Consider the following 17,298-nt stretch of genomic DNA (forward strand, 5'->3'; position numbering starts at 1 on the left):
AGCTAGACAGTGCTAGTTCATGTGTGCCACATAGATAACATTGTACTCACTCCCGTGGATTTATTTATGAGTCAGCAGTGATTGGCTGAAATGCTAGTCAGTCAAAATAACGGGAATAAGGGGGCAGTCTGGAGAGGCTTAGATATAAGGTAAAAATAATAAAATATTAATATAACATTGTTGGTTGCCAAACTGGAGAATTGGCCATAAAGCTATTATCTTTTTTTTTTTTTTAAATAAACATCTTCAAGTAGTCTTTCCCTTTTAAGTCCTGAAGTTAGAGCGACCGAGTCTTTCACTCTCGTGCTAACGTTTTCCTTTCAACTTCTAAAACCTGCGCTAATCTTTTCTTTACTGTGATCTAGAGATTTCCTTTAATTGAAGTTAGTGAGCGTATTACAGGTTGAAAGTAAATGCTCCAACGCAATTTAATTTAAAGCGCGTCGGGGATAAGGGCTCAAATATTTAAGGTCTCAGGTGTTAGAAGAAAAAGGGGCTTTAACATAGAGATCCATACATATACATGTCTAAATATATATGTTTATATGTGTGTACATATGTATTTAGATGTGTATATATGTATTTATAGACACATTTACACATATAAGCACATAAATACATACTATATGTATATATATATATATATATATATATATATATAGTATAGATATATATTTTACCAAAAAAACCTTCATATATATATATATATATATATATATATATATATATATATATATAGACAAAAAAACTTTAGGCAAGGTGCGGTTACTTGATTAATTAGCTTTGGGGTTTAAACGCTGTCGTCCATACAGCGTGGAGCAGGTTATGCATCCGGGGATCCGACACACAACGTGAGGATTTCCACTCTAGGCAGTCCGATCTAAACAAATAAATCAAAAACGAAAAAACTCCCACAGGTGTAAGTATCGATGGTCTTGAATGACGAAATGTTGCAAACAATGTTGGCTTAGATAACGCACTATGCACAAGCACCTTTATAAAACAATTGTAGAAAATGTATTGAATATACATTAAAAAGTCCACACAGAATCTGTGTACATACACACTCACGGATATCTGAAAGACAAGGGAAGGAGTGACGTCACCTGACGCGTTTCACACCGGTTTTCTAAATTTAATTTAATGAAATCACATAGTGGTTGTGTTTTATTCTTTTTTTTCTGAAGAGAAAAAGTTGAGCTAGCAACCTATAGAAAAGACATTACTAGCTGAAAGCAACTGGTGAAAGTTCATGCTTTGTGTATCAAAGATGAATAAAATGCATAATCTGAAGCAAATATTAGAAACTAATTTGCTCAGTGTGTTGATAGTTGAATAAAGCAAGCATCTGTTGTAGTCTGGGGTTTGATTCCTGCAGCCTAAGTGCCAGTAAAAATATTAATGAAAAAGCAGTTTTCACTAAAATGAACATAATGTGCTATAGCCAGTAAAACTGCACATGGAATTTAAGTGGATATAAACATCTCTTTCTAAAATCCTTATCTATATCTACCACAAACAACTTCATAAAAAAAATAAGTGTATGTTGTAACTGGTGTACAAACATCAATCAGTTGAAGCAAATTGCAATCCTTAACCCTAAGATTTGATTGCAAATTACTGATAAAATGGTTTTTTTAGCAATATTTTTTTTTTCTTCAAAATTATGACCGCTTCAATCACATGGTCTACTGAATGAAGATCGATTGATTCGTTCTTCAAACATCATTTATTCATGATATGTGCTTTTGAGCAGATCAAAAAGCTTCTTTAAGGATTTAAAGTTAATTTCTCTAAATGATCTATGATTTATGCAGCCTCAGGGCCAAATATTGCAGTCTTGGCAGCAAAGTAGTTTTTAATGTAATTTTTATGAAGATGGTATCACACACACTGCAAAATGTAATGCAAAGTTTGACTAGAAAATGGAGCCTATTTATTCAGCGCTCTTAAAAAAAAAGTGCTGAAAGTGTAAGTTATGAATGGTGGAATGCTGAGAACATTGTACACAATAGAACAAGCACTGAAAATATTAATACCTGACTATAGAATTTGCAATACTTATGCAAGTCATTTTATCTCACAAAAAGATTAAAGGATTTGCTCTAGTAAAATAATGACACGGAGACAAGTTCCGAAATGCTATGTAGAAATCTCATCTAAAATGAATTCAAGCATGATACTAATCCTATGATTTATTGTATAACTTCTTCACAAAATCCCAAATACCAAGGAATTATTGATATTTTGCTGTTGACTACATATTTCGTTTATACCTGTAGCTTGTCTAATCCATCCCAAGAACCTTATATTTTGGTGCTTTTAAAACAAAATATATATAACAAGGGTTTAGGAGAGAATATATTAATTCAATATTTTAATTAAACAATAACATATACATTTTATGGAGTAATTGTTTTATATATAAAATAAAATAAATGAAATATGTAAAATATTAAAGGGACATTTAATATTAATGGTAATATAAAATGATAAATTGTATATAATAAAACAGCTCTGCAATATACTTTCATTATTTATTTTGTCCTCTTTGCCTGTAATTCCATTCCAAAATTGTGAACTTTTCAGTTCCGGTTAGAAATGGAAGCGCAGAACACTGTTAAATCCAGCACAACCATTGGCTGCACACTCTAGTAACCTATTTATAACTGACCCTAATTGGCCACAACAGAGAAGGTAACACAAGTTACAACATGGCAGCTCCCAGTGTTTTATAGACACTAACGCCTAGATTTAGAGTTTTGTCGGTAACGACCCGCGTAGCTAACGCATGCTTTTTTTTCCCCGCTGGTATTTAGAGTTCACATAATGGCAGGGTTTTCAGTGCGTTAGGCTCCAAAAAGGGAGCGTAGAGCATAATTTAACGCCACTGCAACTCTAGATACCAGCGGTGCTTACGGACGTGGCCAGCTTCAAAAACGTGCTCGTGCACGATTCCCCCATAGGAAACAATGGTGCTGTTTGAGCTGAAAAAAAAACCTAACACCTGCAAAAAAGCCGGGTTCAGCTCTTAACGCAGCCCCATTATTTCCTATGGGGAAACACTTCCTACGTCTGCACCTAACATGTACCCCGAGTCTAAACACCCCTAACCTTACACTTATTAACCCCTAATCTGCCGCCCCCGCTATCGCTGACACCTGCATATTTTTTTAACCCCTAATCTGCCGCTCCGTAAACCGCCGCTACCCACATTATCCCTGTGTACCCCTAATCTGCTGCCCCTAACACCGCTGACCCACAAAATTAAGTTGATCCAATCAGCCAATAGGATTGAGCTTGCATTCTATTGGCTGTTCCAATCAGCCAATAGAATGCACGCTCAATCCTATTGGCTGATTGCATCAACTTAATTTTGTAATAAATTTGTAATTTAGTATAGTGTAGGGTTTTTTTTTGGGGGGGGGCTTTTTTATTTTATTAGGGGGATTAGATTAGGTGTAATTAGTTTAAAATTCTTGTAATTATTTTATTATTTTCTGTAATTTAGTGGGGGTTTTTTGTACTTTAGTTAATTTTATTTAATTGTAGGAATAATTTATTTAGATTTATTTAAATTATATTTAAGTTAGGGGGGTGTTAGGGTTAGAATTAGGTTTAGGAGTTAATAAATTTAATATAGTGGCGGCGGTGTAGGGGGGGCAGATTAGGGGTTAATAAATATAATGTAGGTGGCGGCGGGGTCCGTGAGCAGCGGTTTAGGGGTTAAACAATTTATTTAGTTGCGGTGGGGCCCGTGAGCGGCGGTTTATGGGTTAACAAATTTATTTAATTGCGGTGGGGTCCATGAGCAGCAGTTTAGGGGTTAAACAATTGATTTAGTTGCGGCGGGGTCCGTGAGCAGCGGTTTAGGGGTTAAACAATTTTTTACGTTGCAGTGGGCTCCGGGAGCGGCGGTTTAGGGGTTAAACAATTTATTTAATAATGATAAACATGAGGGGAGTCAGGCTTTGTCATTTAGTAATCTAAGTAAATAAATTTAGACTTAGAAAAACCTATGCATAGGATAGAAAATGCAGACCCTTAAAATATTATGAAGAAACTAGAAAAGAGAGAAATATTGTAGAGACATTATAAGTAACTACACATCAGACAGGGATTTCAGCATTTTCTTTTTATTAGGTTACAATAACCTTGCCAAATTTCAATATTTGGAAATAAACACAGTGCAACATTGTTCTTGCAAGCTTATAACAGATATAGAATCACTGATACTAGGCTATGCATAAGAACCACATCCAGATAGTACACAGATAGCGAAGGCCTTTCTGTCTTAGAACAAGAGTATAAAGCATACACACATAGGCCTTGTACTTATAATACCTCTCAAACAAATAACACCTCTAACAGAGGATGGCTATGCAAACATGCACAAATCGGCCATCTTGATACACCATGAGGATCTATATTTGTTTGTGTTTAAGGCTACCTTTAAGAAGGCAAGTGAATATTGTGAGTCCAATGTTAATTACTAATACACACAAAGAATAATAAACTTTATGTTAAACATCCAATAAGTACCATAGTTTAAGCATGCTTAAAACGGTAAAGTTGGACCAGGGGGTACCGGACAACACCTATTTCAGAGGGTAACCCTAACACAACTGAAGGATCCGGTGTCATGAAAATATAAAATTAGGATCTATGTTCGGTCCCCCAAGCTCAGGTCACAAGAATACCGCATAATAGGTTTGTAAAGAAGGATATAAATATTGCAAACAAATAGAGACAAAGTAACATAAGCTTTAAAGGAGGTCTCCTGTATGTAGAAGCCGTTGTCACTCACGTCCTTATAGTATCGGGCTATGTGAGGTTAGTAGCTGATCCTTGACAACTTTAGGATTTTTTCTCCAAGCTAGATTATACCTTTAGTGAATACCGTCAAGGTTAAATGTTACTGTGTGCCAAATAAAAAACGCCATATAGTTATGTGCTCAGTGGAGTAGTGATCCTTCCCACTAATGCGGCAACTCACGGTTCCTGTTTAAGCAATCCACAAAGGCAAAAGCGACAAGCATGTGTGCATCCAAACAACTTGCTGTAAGCTGTAAATGCCAACTTTGTTTCCAACTGTTGCAACTTAATTACAAACTTGCTTGATCCAAGGCAGAGCAGCCTGCTCTGTGTACGTCACTGCCGACGCGTGTTTCACCCCCCCCACGTGACCACAGCATCATGGGATTTCCTCAGGGCAAACGGATAGTGAGTGTAAACAGTCCCAGCTATTTACCGGTCTTGGCTCTAAATAATTAGATGGACATTTAAGAGACAACAGCCAATAGAATAATCCGTTGAATTGCATACCTTTGGTTACGAGGATAAGTGAAAAAACTGACATTGACTATTAAGACACTTGATTCATTACTAACTATAAAAAAAATAATACATTAGCGATTTATAATAAAGTATGTCACAATGTTAGTTATAAACTTATATTTAGAGCAACTTTAACATAAAAACAAAAACTGAAGATCTGTGTGTACACCAAGAAAGTGGTTCAAATGGTAAGCCATAAATTAGCAAATAGAACAAAATTAATATATACGTAGGGTAAGGAAAAAATCCTCAAATTTCTTTTTTTGTAAATTTGTATATATACATAAAGAGCAATATAGTAATGTTCAATATTGTAAAGCTAGACTGTATTGCCCCATTTTCACTACATAAATAGTAGTGACCTACATAAAATTAAATGGTGTTTGCATTCTGTGCCTCTTAGAGGCCTATCCACAAATCAGTGACAGGGAATACTTCTCAATCTTTCACAGGAAAGCAGCAAACTCAAACTTCTCATTTAGTCCCTTATCCAGGCTGTTTCCTTTTTAAGAAGTATATTATCAATGTCCCCTCCTCTGCCAAAGAGGGAACATGTCTCTATTCCTATAATTTTGAGGTCTGTTAAGGTGGAATTATGGTGTGTTAGAAAATGCAGAGCTACCTTACTTTTTATGTCACCGTCCTTAGTTTCTTTTATATCATCTCTATGTTCGGTCACTCTGTCTTTCAACATACGTCTAGTTTTACCTACATAGAAAATCGGGCACTTACAGGAAAGTAGGTAGATAACATTCTCTGTTTTACAATTTATAAACTGTTTGATGGGAAAACTTGCCATGCCTGTTGAGAAGGATTTGGAGCGAACAATGTATCTACATAGGACACAATGTCCACATTGGAAGCAACCTTTTACCTTTATATGTTCACTTAACCAGTACTTAGGACTTGGACTTTTAACATAGAAGCTTTTTACAAGTTTATCTTTTAAGTTGGGAGCTCGTCTAGCAACCAATGAGGGTTGCTCCGCCACAAGCTTGGAAACTGCTTCATCAGCTTGTAGGAATTGCCATTTTTTTCTTCAGGATACTACGTATCTTTTCCCAGTAACAAAGCGAATTATTTGATCTTGTGACTTTTCTTTATTTTGATAGAGTAAAGCATCTCTATTTTCTTTCCTTGCTCTATTCATAGCGAAATTTAAATTACGTTTAGAGTAGCCTCTTTTCTCAAACCTGCTGTACATCTCCTTAGCATGTTGATTATATTTACTCAAACTCGAGCAATTTCTCCTTAAACGGAGGAACTGTCCGACAAGAATACCTCTTATTAATGACTTTGGATGGTGACTAGAGGCTTCCAAAATGTTGTTGGTAGTCATTTCTTTACGGTATATTTCCGTTGCCAACAAAGTCCCTTCCTTTTTGATCTTAACATCCAGGAAGGTGAGTTCTCTTTCACTGTAATCAAAAGTCAAAAGAATGTTAAATTCATTAATATTCAATATTTTAACGAATTCTTTTAAAGACTCCTCCATGCCCCTCCAAAGGAGGAACACGTCGTCCACACACCGAAGCCAAATTACAACGTGATTTTCCAACCATTCCTGTAAGTCACCAAAAACCACTTGGTTTTCCCATAGACCTAGATGGAGACAAGCGTATGACGGGGCACAAGTGGCCCCCATCGCCGTTCCCCTAATTTGCTTATAGAATTTTTGATCAAAAAGAAAGACATTGTTTGTCAAAACAAATTCCAACAGATTTAAGACAAAGTCTGTATGTTTATTGTACTTTCTAGAAAGTGTCTGGCGGCTTTTAAGTCTACCACATGGGGTATAGATGAATAGAGTCCTTCAACATCTAATGACACCAGTAAGGTGTTCTGTTCTACTGCAAGACCATCAATTTTTCTAAGTAGATCACTAGTGTCTTTTACATAGGATATTAGGGTAGTAAGAAAAGGTTTTAGGAATCTGTCAACATAATTCCCCAAGTTCTCTGTAATGCTCCCAATCCCAGATATTATGGGATGACCAGGAGGGTCCCTCAATTTTTTATGAAGTTTTGGGATACAGTAAAATACTGGAACTCTGGGAAATTTAGTATACAGATAATTACATTCCTTTTTATTAATAATGCCTTCCTATCTTGCATCATTAAGCAGGTGTAACAGTTCTGCCTGTATAGACTTGATGGGGCTACCTGGCAACAAGAGGTACTGATCTTTGTTTCTCAGTTGTCGTTTCACCTCATTGGTGTAGTTCACCTCATCCATTATTACCAAATTGCCCCCCTTGTCCGCCTGCTTAAAGATTATTCCTGTTTGTTTGGTTAGCTCAAACAATGCCTTTCTTTCATCATACTGTAAATTATCCTTGAAGATTTTATCAAAAGATATTTTGTTTATCTCTTTTTTCCACCTCCCTAACAAATAGTTGTACCGCTGGTACCAAGGCCAAAGCAGGCATGTACTCCGACTTTCTTTTTAACCCTGAATTAACCACTATATCCGAGATATTAGTATCCCCCTGTGTGATTAGAGGGTTATCATTAGGAGATTCATCTAGGGGGGGTTCATTAGAGTTGAGTAGACACACCAAATCCTCTACAGTTTCACAGTCCTCCCTATCTAAGGTTACAGTGCCTACACCCACTTGATTAGCAGTGTTGGTTTTGTCCTTCATTACATGTAAAAGAACCACTTTTCGAGTGAAAAGGTGCAGATCCTTTATAACAGTAAACCTGTCCAGACTTTTTGTAGGACAATAAGAGAGGCCTTTTTTCAAGAGTTTGACGTGCACATTATTTAGTGGAAATGAAGAGAGATTTACAATTTGTAGCTCATCACTTTTATTAGAGGGTAGATCACCTAAAAGTCCCCTCTGTAATCCCTCCTTGTCCTCATTTTCTCCATACCTCTCCTCATCCCCCTTTCTCTCCTCTGGAATCTGCCCCTTTCTCTGGGCATTTGTCTTTCCATAAAATTTGTTTTTGTTTCTACTCCTTTTCCTTCCTCCACGTTTCCTTTCTTTTTTACATGTGTACCTGCTGCCTCATTTTTTGATTTATTATCACTTTCAATATCCGAACAATCGGTACCAGAATCATAAGAATTTCTGTTTAAGAAATAGGTATAAACCTGATTCTTCTTGTAGTTACTTATAATGTTTCTACAATATTTCTCTCTTTTCTAGTTCGTTCAAACAATTTATATAGTTGCGGTGGGCTCCGGGAGCGGCAGTTTAGGGGTTAATAAGTATAATGTAGGTGGTGGCGGTGTAGGGGGGGGGGGAGATTAGGGGTTAATAAATATAATGTAGGTGGCGGTGGGCTCCGGGAGCAGTGGTTTAGGGGTTAATAAGTATAATGTAGGTGGCGGTGGTGTAGAGGGGGCAGATTAGGGGTGTTTAGACTTGGGGTACATGTTAGAGTGTTAGGTGTAGACATTACCATAGGAATCAATGGGATATCGGGCAGCAGCGAACATGAGCTTACGGTGCTGTCAGACTCCCATTGATTCTTATGGCATCCGCCGCCTCCAGAGCGGCGGATTGAAAACCCGGTAAGCTTGGCCGGAATAGTGCCGAGCATACCTGCTAATTATTTGATAACTAGCAAAAGTAGTCAGATTCTGCCGAACTTGCATTCGGAACATCTGGAGTAACGTAAGCATCGATCTGTGTCGGACTGAGTCCGGTGGATTGTATGTTACGTCACTGAATTCTACTTTTGCCGGTCTGTAGGGTTTGATAACTAAGGCGAATCAGGCTCACCACAAATACGCTGCAGAATTCCAGCGTATTTGCGGTTGACAGCTTGATAAATAGAGGCCTATCTATCTTTTTAAACAATAAAAATTCTGGAGTAGACTGTCCCTTTAAGTTATTGCACAGCAATACAAGAAATAGAATAGCAGTACATAATATCATTACCATAGTATGCACTTACAAATAAAATAGGGCAAACAATAAAACCCAATATGGAAGTAAATCTACATACAGCAATAAAAATAATAGATGAGCAGAACTAGTAATATCATTATTGCAGAATGCACTCTTACTAATAGAAAAGAATAGTGCAAACAATAATACTCATATATAAAGTGCAGCATATCCACACACTCAAGAAAGCTATTCCCTAGCAAGAATTAAAAATAGCAATACAAGAATATCATATGGAAACATGCACCTTCACAGAATGGACTTATTTCAGATCTACTTACATTAAAGGGACATAATACTCATATGCTAAATCACTTGAAACTGATGCAGTATAACTGTAAAAAGCTGACAGGAAAATATCACCTGAGCATCTCTGTAAAAAAGGAAGATATTTTACCTCATAATCTCCTCAGCTCAGCAGAATAAGTTCTGTGTAAAACGTTATACTTCACCTGCTCCCAGCTGCTGATAAAAATAAAAAAAAAATGAAGAAATGAACAGCAGCCAATCAGCATCAGCAGTGCTGAGGTCATGAACTCTTATGGTGATCTCATGAGATTTGACTTAACTCTCATGAGATTTCATAGAAAGCTTCCTTTACCTGATTGGTGAAATAATATGAGAGTTCACAAGGCTCATCCCCTAAGCTGTCCAGGACAGACACACTAAAATGCTGCTTAGAAATCCTTTACAATGGGATGTGGCTACTGAGGAACTTTTGAGGTAAAATATCTTTCTTTTTTACATAGAGATGTCCAGGAGATATTTTCTAGTCAGCTTTTTACAGCTATGCTGCATCACTTTGGGTATTATGGCCCTTTAAGTACAATATTGCATTGTAATAAATAGAAAGGCATAGCACAACTGATACTGGAGTATGCACATACACAATATGTGAAATCTTGTGGAGTATACTTATTAAAAACCATTATTGCACTGCAATAAATAGCAATAACATAGTAGTACCATATACAACTACAAATGCACATATCATTCAGATAGTGGAAGGCAACTAAACACAATCGCCTAGATTTAGAGTTCTGCGTTAACCGTCAAAACCAGCGTTAGGGGCTCCTAACGCTGGTTTTGGGCTACCGCTGGTATTTACAGTCAGTCAGGAAAGGTCTAACGCTCACTTTGCAGCCGCGACTTTTCCATACCGCTGATCCCCCTATGCTATTTGCGTATCCTATCTTTTCAATGGGATCTTTCTAACGCCAGTATTTAGAGTCTTGGCTAAAGTGAGCGTTAGAAATCTAACGACAAAACTCCAGCCGCAGCAAAAAGCCAGGAGTTAAGAGCTTTCTGGGCTAACGCCGGTTCATAAAGCTCTTAACTACTGTGCTCTAAAGTACACTAACACCCATAAACTATCTATGTACCCCTAAACCGAGGCCCCCCCACATTGCCGCCACTATAATACATTTTTTAACCCCTAATCTGCCGACCGCACACCGCCGCAACCTACATTATCCCTATGTACCCCTAATCTGCTGCCCCTAACACCGCCGACCCCATTATTATATTTATTAACCCCTAATTTGCCGCCCCCAACGTCGCCGCCACCTACCTACAATTATTAACCCCTAATCTGCCGACCGGACCTCACCGCTACTCTAATAAATTTATTAACCGCTAAAGCTAAGTCTAACCCTAACCCTAACAACCCCCTAAGTTAAATATAATTTTTATCTAACGAAATAAATTATTTCTTATTAAATAAATTAATCCTATTTAAAGCTAAATACTTACCTATAAAATAAACCCTAATATAGCTACAATATAAATTATAATTATATTGTAGCTATTTTAGGATTTATATTTATTTTACAGGCAACTTTGTATTTATTTTAACCAGGTACAATAGCTATTAAATAGTTAATAACTATTTAATAGCTACCTAGTTAAAATAATTACAAAATTACCTGTAAAATAAATCCTTACCTAAGTTACAAATACACCTAACACTACACTATCAATAAATTAATTAAATAAAATACCTACAATTATCTACAATTAAACCTAACACTACACTATCAATAAATTAATTACATTCAAATACCTACAAATGAATACAATTAAATAAACTAACTAAAGTACAAAAAATAAAAAAGAACTAAGTTACAAAAAATAAAAAAATAATTTACAAACATTATAAAAATATTACAACAATTTTAAGCTAATTACACCTACTCTAAACCCCCTAATAAAATAACAAAGCCCCCCAAAATAAAAAAATGCCCTACCCTATTCTAAAATAAAAATTGAAAAGCTCTTTTACCTTACCAGCCCTTAAAAGGGCCTTTTTGCGGGGGCATGCCCCAAAGAATTCTGCTCTTTTGCCTGTAAAAAAAAACATACAATACCCCCCCCCAACATTACAACCCACCACCCACATACCACTAATCTAACCCAAACCCCCCTTAAATAAACCTAACACTAAGCCCCTGAAGATCTCCCTACCTTATCTTCACCACGCCGGGTATCACCGATCCGTCCAGTAGAGGCTCCGAAGTCTTCATCCAAGCCCAAGCGGGGGCTGAAGAGGTCCATCATAGGGCTGAAGAGGTCCATCATCCGGCTGAAGTCTTGATACAAGCGGGGGCTGAAGAGGTCCATTATCGGGCTGAAGTCTTCTATCAAGCGGCATCTTCAATCTTCTTTCTTCCGGATCCATCTTCATCCCGCCGACGCGGAACATCCATCCTGGCCAACGACTTCCCGACGAATGACGGTTCCTTTAAGGAACGTCATCCAATATGGCGTCCTTCGAATTCCGATTGGCTGATAGGATTCTATCAGCCAATCGAAATTAAGGTAGGAAAATTCTGATTGGCTGATGGAATCAGCCAATCAGATTCAAGTTCAATCCGATTGGCTGATCCAATCAGCCAATCAGATTGAGCTCACATTCTATTGGCTGTTCCGATCAGCCAATAGAATGCGAGCTCAATCTGATTGGCTGATTGGATCAGCCAATCGGATTGAACTTGAATCTGATTGGCTGATTCCATCAGCCAATCAGAATTTTCCTACCTTAATTCCGATTGGCTGATAGAATCTTGGATGACGTCCCTTAAAGGAACTGTCATTCGTCGGGAAGTCGTTGGCCAGGATGGATGTTTCGCGTGGATGGATCCGGAAGAAAGAAGATTGAAGATGCCGCTTGATAGAAGACTTCAGCCGGATGATGGACCTCTTCAGCCCCCGCTTGGATCAAGACTTCAGCCGGATGATGGACCTCTTCAGCCCGATGATGGACCTCTTCAGCCCCTGCTTGGGCTTGGATGAAGACTTCGGAGCCTCTTGTGGACGGATCGGTGAAACCCGGCGTGGTGAAGATAAGGTAGGGAGATCTTCAGGGGCTTAGTGTTAGGTTTATTTAAGGGGGGTTTGGGTTAGATTAGGGGTATGTGGGTGGTGGGTTGTAATGTTGGGGGGGTATTGTATGGTTTTTTTTACAGGCAAAAGAGCAGAATTCTTTGGGACATGCCCCGCAAAAGGCCCTTTTAAGGGCTGATAAGGTAAAATTTTTATTTTAGAATAGGGTAGGACATTTTTTTATTTTGGGGGGCTTTGTTATTTTATTAGGGGGCTTAGAGTAGGTGTAATTAGCTTAAAATTGTTGTAATATTTTTATAATGTTTGTAAATTATTTTTTTATTTTTTGTAACAGTTCTTTTTTTATTTTTTGTACTTTAGTTAGTTTATTTAATTGTATTTATTTGTAGGTATTTGTATGTAATTAATTTATTGATAGTGTAGTGTTAAGTTTAATTGTAGATAATTGTAGGTATTTTATTTAATTAATTTATTGATAGTGTAGTGTTAGGTGTATTTGTAACTTAGGTTAGGATTTATTTTACAGGTAATTTTGTAATTATTTTAACTAGGTAGCTATTAAATGGTTATTAACTATTTAATAGCTATTGTACCTAGTTAAAATAAATACAAAGTTGCCTGTAAAATAAATATAAATCCTAAAATAGCTACAATACAGGGAGTGCAGAATTATTAGGCAAATTAGTATTTTGACCACATCATCCTCTTTATGCATGTTGTCTTACTCCAAGCTGTATAGGCTCGAAAGCCTACTACCAATTAAGCATATTAGGTGATGTGCATCTCTGTAATGAGAAGAGGTGTGGTCTAATGACATCAACACCCTATATCAGGTGTGCATAATTATTAGGCAACTTCCTTTCCTTTGGCAAAATGGGTCAAAAGAAGGACTTGACAGGCTCAGAAAAGTAAAAAATAGTGAGATATCTTGCAGAGGGATGCAGCACTCTTAAAATTGCAAAGCTTCTGAAGCGTGATCATCGAACAATCAAGCGTTTCATTCAAAATAGTCAACAGGGTCGCAAGAAGCGTGTGGAAAAACCAAGGCGCAAAATAACTGCCCATGAACTGAGAAAAGTCAAGCGTGCAGCTGCCAAGATGCCACTTGCCACCAGTTTGGCCATATTTCAGAGCTGCAACATCACTGGAGTGCCCAAAAGCACAAGGTGTGCAATACTCAGAGACATGGCCAAGGTAAGAAAGGCTGAAAGACGACCACCACTGAACAAGACACACAAGCTGAAACGTCAAGACTGGGCCAAGAAATATCTCAAGACTGATTTTTCTAAGGTTTTATGGACTGATGAAATGAGAGTGAGTCTTGATGGGCCAGATGGATGGGCCCGTGGCTGGATTGGTAAAGGGCAGAGAGCTCCAGTCCGACTCAGACGCCAGCAAGGTGGAGGTGGAGTACTGGTTTGGGCTGGTATCATCAAAGATGAGCTTGTGGGGCCTTTTCGGGTTGAAGATGGAGTCAAGCTCAACTCCCAGTCCTACTGCCAGTTTCTGGAAGACACCTTCTTCAAGCAGTGGTACAGGAAGAAGTCTGCATCCTTCAAGAAAAACATGATTTTCATGCAGGACAATGCTCCATCACACGCGTCCAAGTACTCCACAGCGTGGCTGGCAAGAAAGGGTATAAAAGAAGAAAATCTAATGACATGGCCTCCTTGTTCACCTGATCTGAACCCCATTGAGAACCTGTGGTCCATCATCAAATGTGAGATTTATAAGGAGGGAAAACAGTACACCTCTCTGAACAGTGTCTGGGAGGCTGTGGTTGCTGCTGCACGCAATGTTGATGGTGAACAGATCAAAACACTGACAGAATCCATGGATGGCAGGCTTTTGAGTGTCCTTGCAAAGAAAGGTGGCTATATTGGTCACTGATTTGTTTTTGTTTTGTTTTTGAATGTTAGAAATGTATATTTGTGAATGTTGAGATGTTATATTGGTTTCACTGGTAAAAATAAATAATTGAAATGGGTATATATTTGTTTTTTGTTAAGTTGCCTAATAATTATGCACAGTAATAGTCACCTGCACACACAGATATCCCCCTAAAATAGCTATAACTAAAAACAAACTAAAAACTACTTCCAAAACTATTCAGCTTTGATATTAATGAGTTTTTTGGGTTCATTGAGAACATGGTTGTTGTTCAATAATAAAATTAATCCTCAAAAATACAACTTGCCTAATAATTCTGCACTCCCTGTATAATTATAATTTATATTGTAGCTATATTAGGGTTTATTTTACAGGTAAGTATTTAGCTTTAAATAGGATTAATTTATTTAATAAGATTTATTTAATTTTGTTAGATTTAAATTATATTTAACTTAAGGGGGTGTTAGTGTTAGGGTTAGACTTAGCTTTAGGGGTTAATACATTTATTATAGTAGCGGTGAGGTCCGGTCGGCAGATTAGGGGTTAATAATTGTAGGTAGGTGGCGGCGACGTGGGGGGGGGGCAGATTAGGGGTTAATAAATATAATATAGGGGTCAGCGGTGTTAGGGGCAGCAGATTAGGGGTACATAGGGATAATGTAGGTTGCGGCGGTGTACGGAGCGGCAGATTAGGGGTTAATAATAAAATGCAGGGGTCAGCGATAGCGGGGGCGGCAGATTAGGGGTTAATAAGTGTAAGGCTAGGGGTGTTTAGAATCGGGGTACATGTTAGGGTGTTAGGTGCAGACTTAGGAAGTGTTTCCCCATAGGAAACAATGGGGCTGCGTTAGGAGCTGAACGCTGCTTTTTTGCAGGTGTTAGGTTTTTTTTTTCAGCTCAAACGGCCCCATTGTTTCCTATGGGGGAATCGTACACGAGCACGTTTTTTAAGCTGGCCGCGTTCGTAAGCACTGCTGGTATTTAGAGTTGCAGTGGCGGTAAATTAAGCTCTATGCTCCCTTTTTGGAGCCTAACGCAGCCCTTCTGTGAACTCTAAATACCAGCGGTATTTAAAAGGTGCAGGGGGAAAAAAGCATGCGTAGCTAACGCACCCCTTTGGCCGCAGAACTCTAAATCTAGCGGAATATTATTATTATTATCATTTATTTGTATAGCGCCACATAATTCCGTAGCGCTGGGTACAGTGATAGGGGTATACAATGACAAGGATGTGTGATAAAATACAAAACATAACAAAACTAAACAAATCTAGTACAGGATGAAGAAGGCCCTGCTCCAGGAGCTCATCGTCTAAAGGTTAAGGGTGCAGAGACATAAGGTTTGGGGTAGCTTGTCACATGGATTGCAGTTGCAGCAGTGAGTCAGGCAGTTCATGTATTAGTTTGGTTAGGATGAGAGATGGAGGAGAGATGGTAAAGCCTCTCTGAAAAGGAGCGTCTGAAGCTTTACAATGTTGGAGACAGTCTTATAGAGCAAGGTAGTCTAGATAACAGGGGTGGAGAGGCTGTTAAGTGCTTTGTAAATTAGGGTTAATACTTTAAATTGTATTCTAGAGTGTATGGGGAGCCAGTGTAGAGACTGGCAGAGCGGAGCAGCTGATGTAGATCGGAGACTTAGGTAGATGATTCTAGCTGAAGCATTCATGATTAGGAGGAGGAGAGGCGGTGTTTTGGAAATTGGAAGGCCATTTAGAAGTAAATTGTAATAGTCAATGTGTGATAAAATGAGGGAATTAATTAGTATTTTAGTGGGTTTTTTTGAGTAAAGAAAGGACAAATTCTGCATATGTTGCATAGTTGTGCCCCTCAGGATTTGGTAAGTGCTGGTATATGTGGGTTGAATGTGAGTTCTGAGTCAAGTGTGACCCCAAGACAGTGGACCTTGGGTGAGGTGTTGAGAATAGAGTCTCCGACTGTCAGAGAAATGTCAGGTTTCAGATGTCTCGAAGAGGGGGGAATAAGAAGCAGCTTAGTTGTGGACAGATTGAGTTGGAGGCAGGGCCGCCATCAGGGGGTGACAGGGGTGACTCCTGTCAGGGGCCCAATGAGCCAGGGGGGCCCCATGAGGGAAGAACTAAAAAAAAAAAAAAATTTTTTTTTTTTTTAAATTTTGGCAGCCACCAGTGGGTACTACAGTAGAGTGCTAATTGAGCATGGGAAATGTTATTACAAAGAGTAAAGTATTAGCATTTGAGAGGATTTCTTAGTGTGCACTAAACCACTATGCTCAGTGTGAGACAGACTTGGCACTTTGTACAGTGTGTGCCTGAGTCAGACGGCAGATCACTTTAATTTGAAGAGGAGGTAGGACTTACTTAGCAAATGTTTTTTATTTCTTTGTGCAATTTTGGATTGCAACTTCAGTGTGGTAGTAGTTGTATGGTGGGGCTAGGGGTCCATAAAAACACATTTTTTTAGCAGCAGTGTATTTATGATTATTTCACAATGCTGTAGAAATGCTATATTTAAAACCATGCAGAAATGTTTCCTACTCAATACACAAATGGTAGATGCCCTTTTGGCAGATATGCATTATATATATATATATATATATATATATATATATATATATATATATATATATATATATATATATATTACATTCCAGTTTATTGCCCCTTTATGCAAGGACTTTCCAGATGCAAGGAGGCATCTTATCTAAGATTTTTACATCTGCATAAAATTTTATACTCTCAGACTAAGATTGCTCAGTGTTTGAAATGAGACAGGTTAACTTAAAACTGTTCAGTTTACACTACAGCTGATTTAGTTTTGAAATACATACCAACAAGCCTAAATCCTGCATTT

Source organism: Bombina bombina, chromosome 2 (genome assembly GCF_027579735.1).
Source record: "Bombina bombina isolate aBomBom1 chromosome 2, aBomBom1.pri, whole genome shotgun sequence".
In the NCBI taxonomy this organism is placed as follows: Eukaryota; Metazoa; Chordata; class Amphibia; order Anura; family Bombinatoridae; genus Bombina; species Bombina bombina.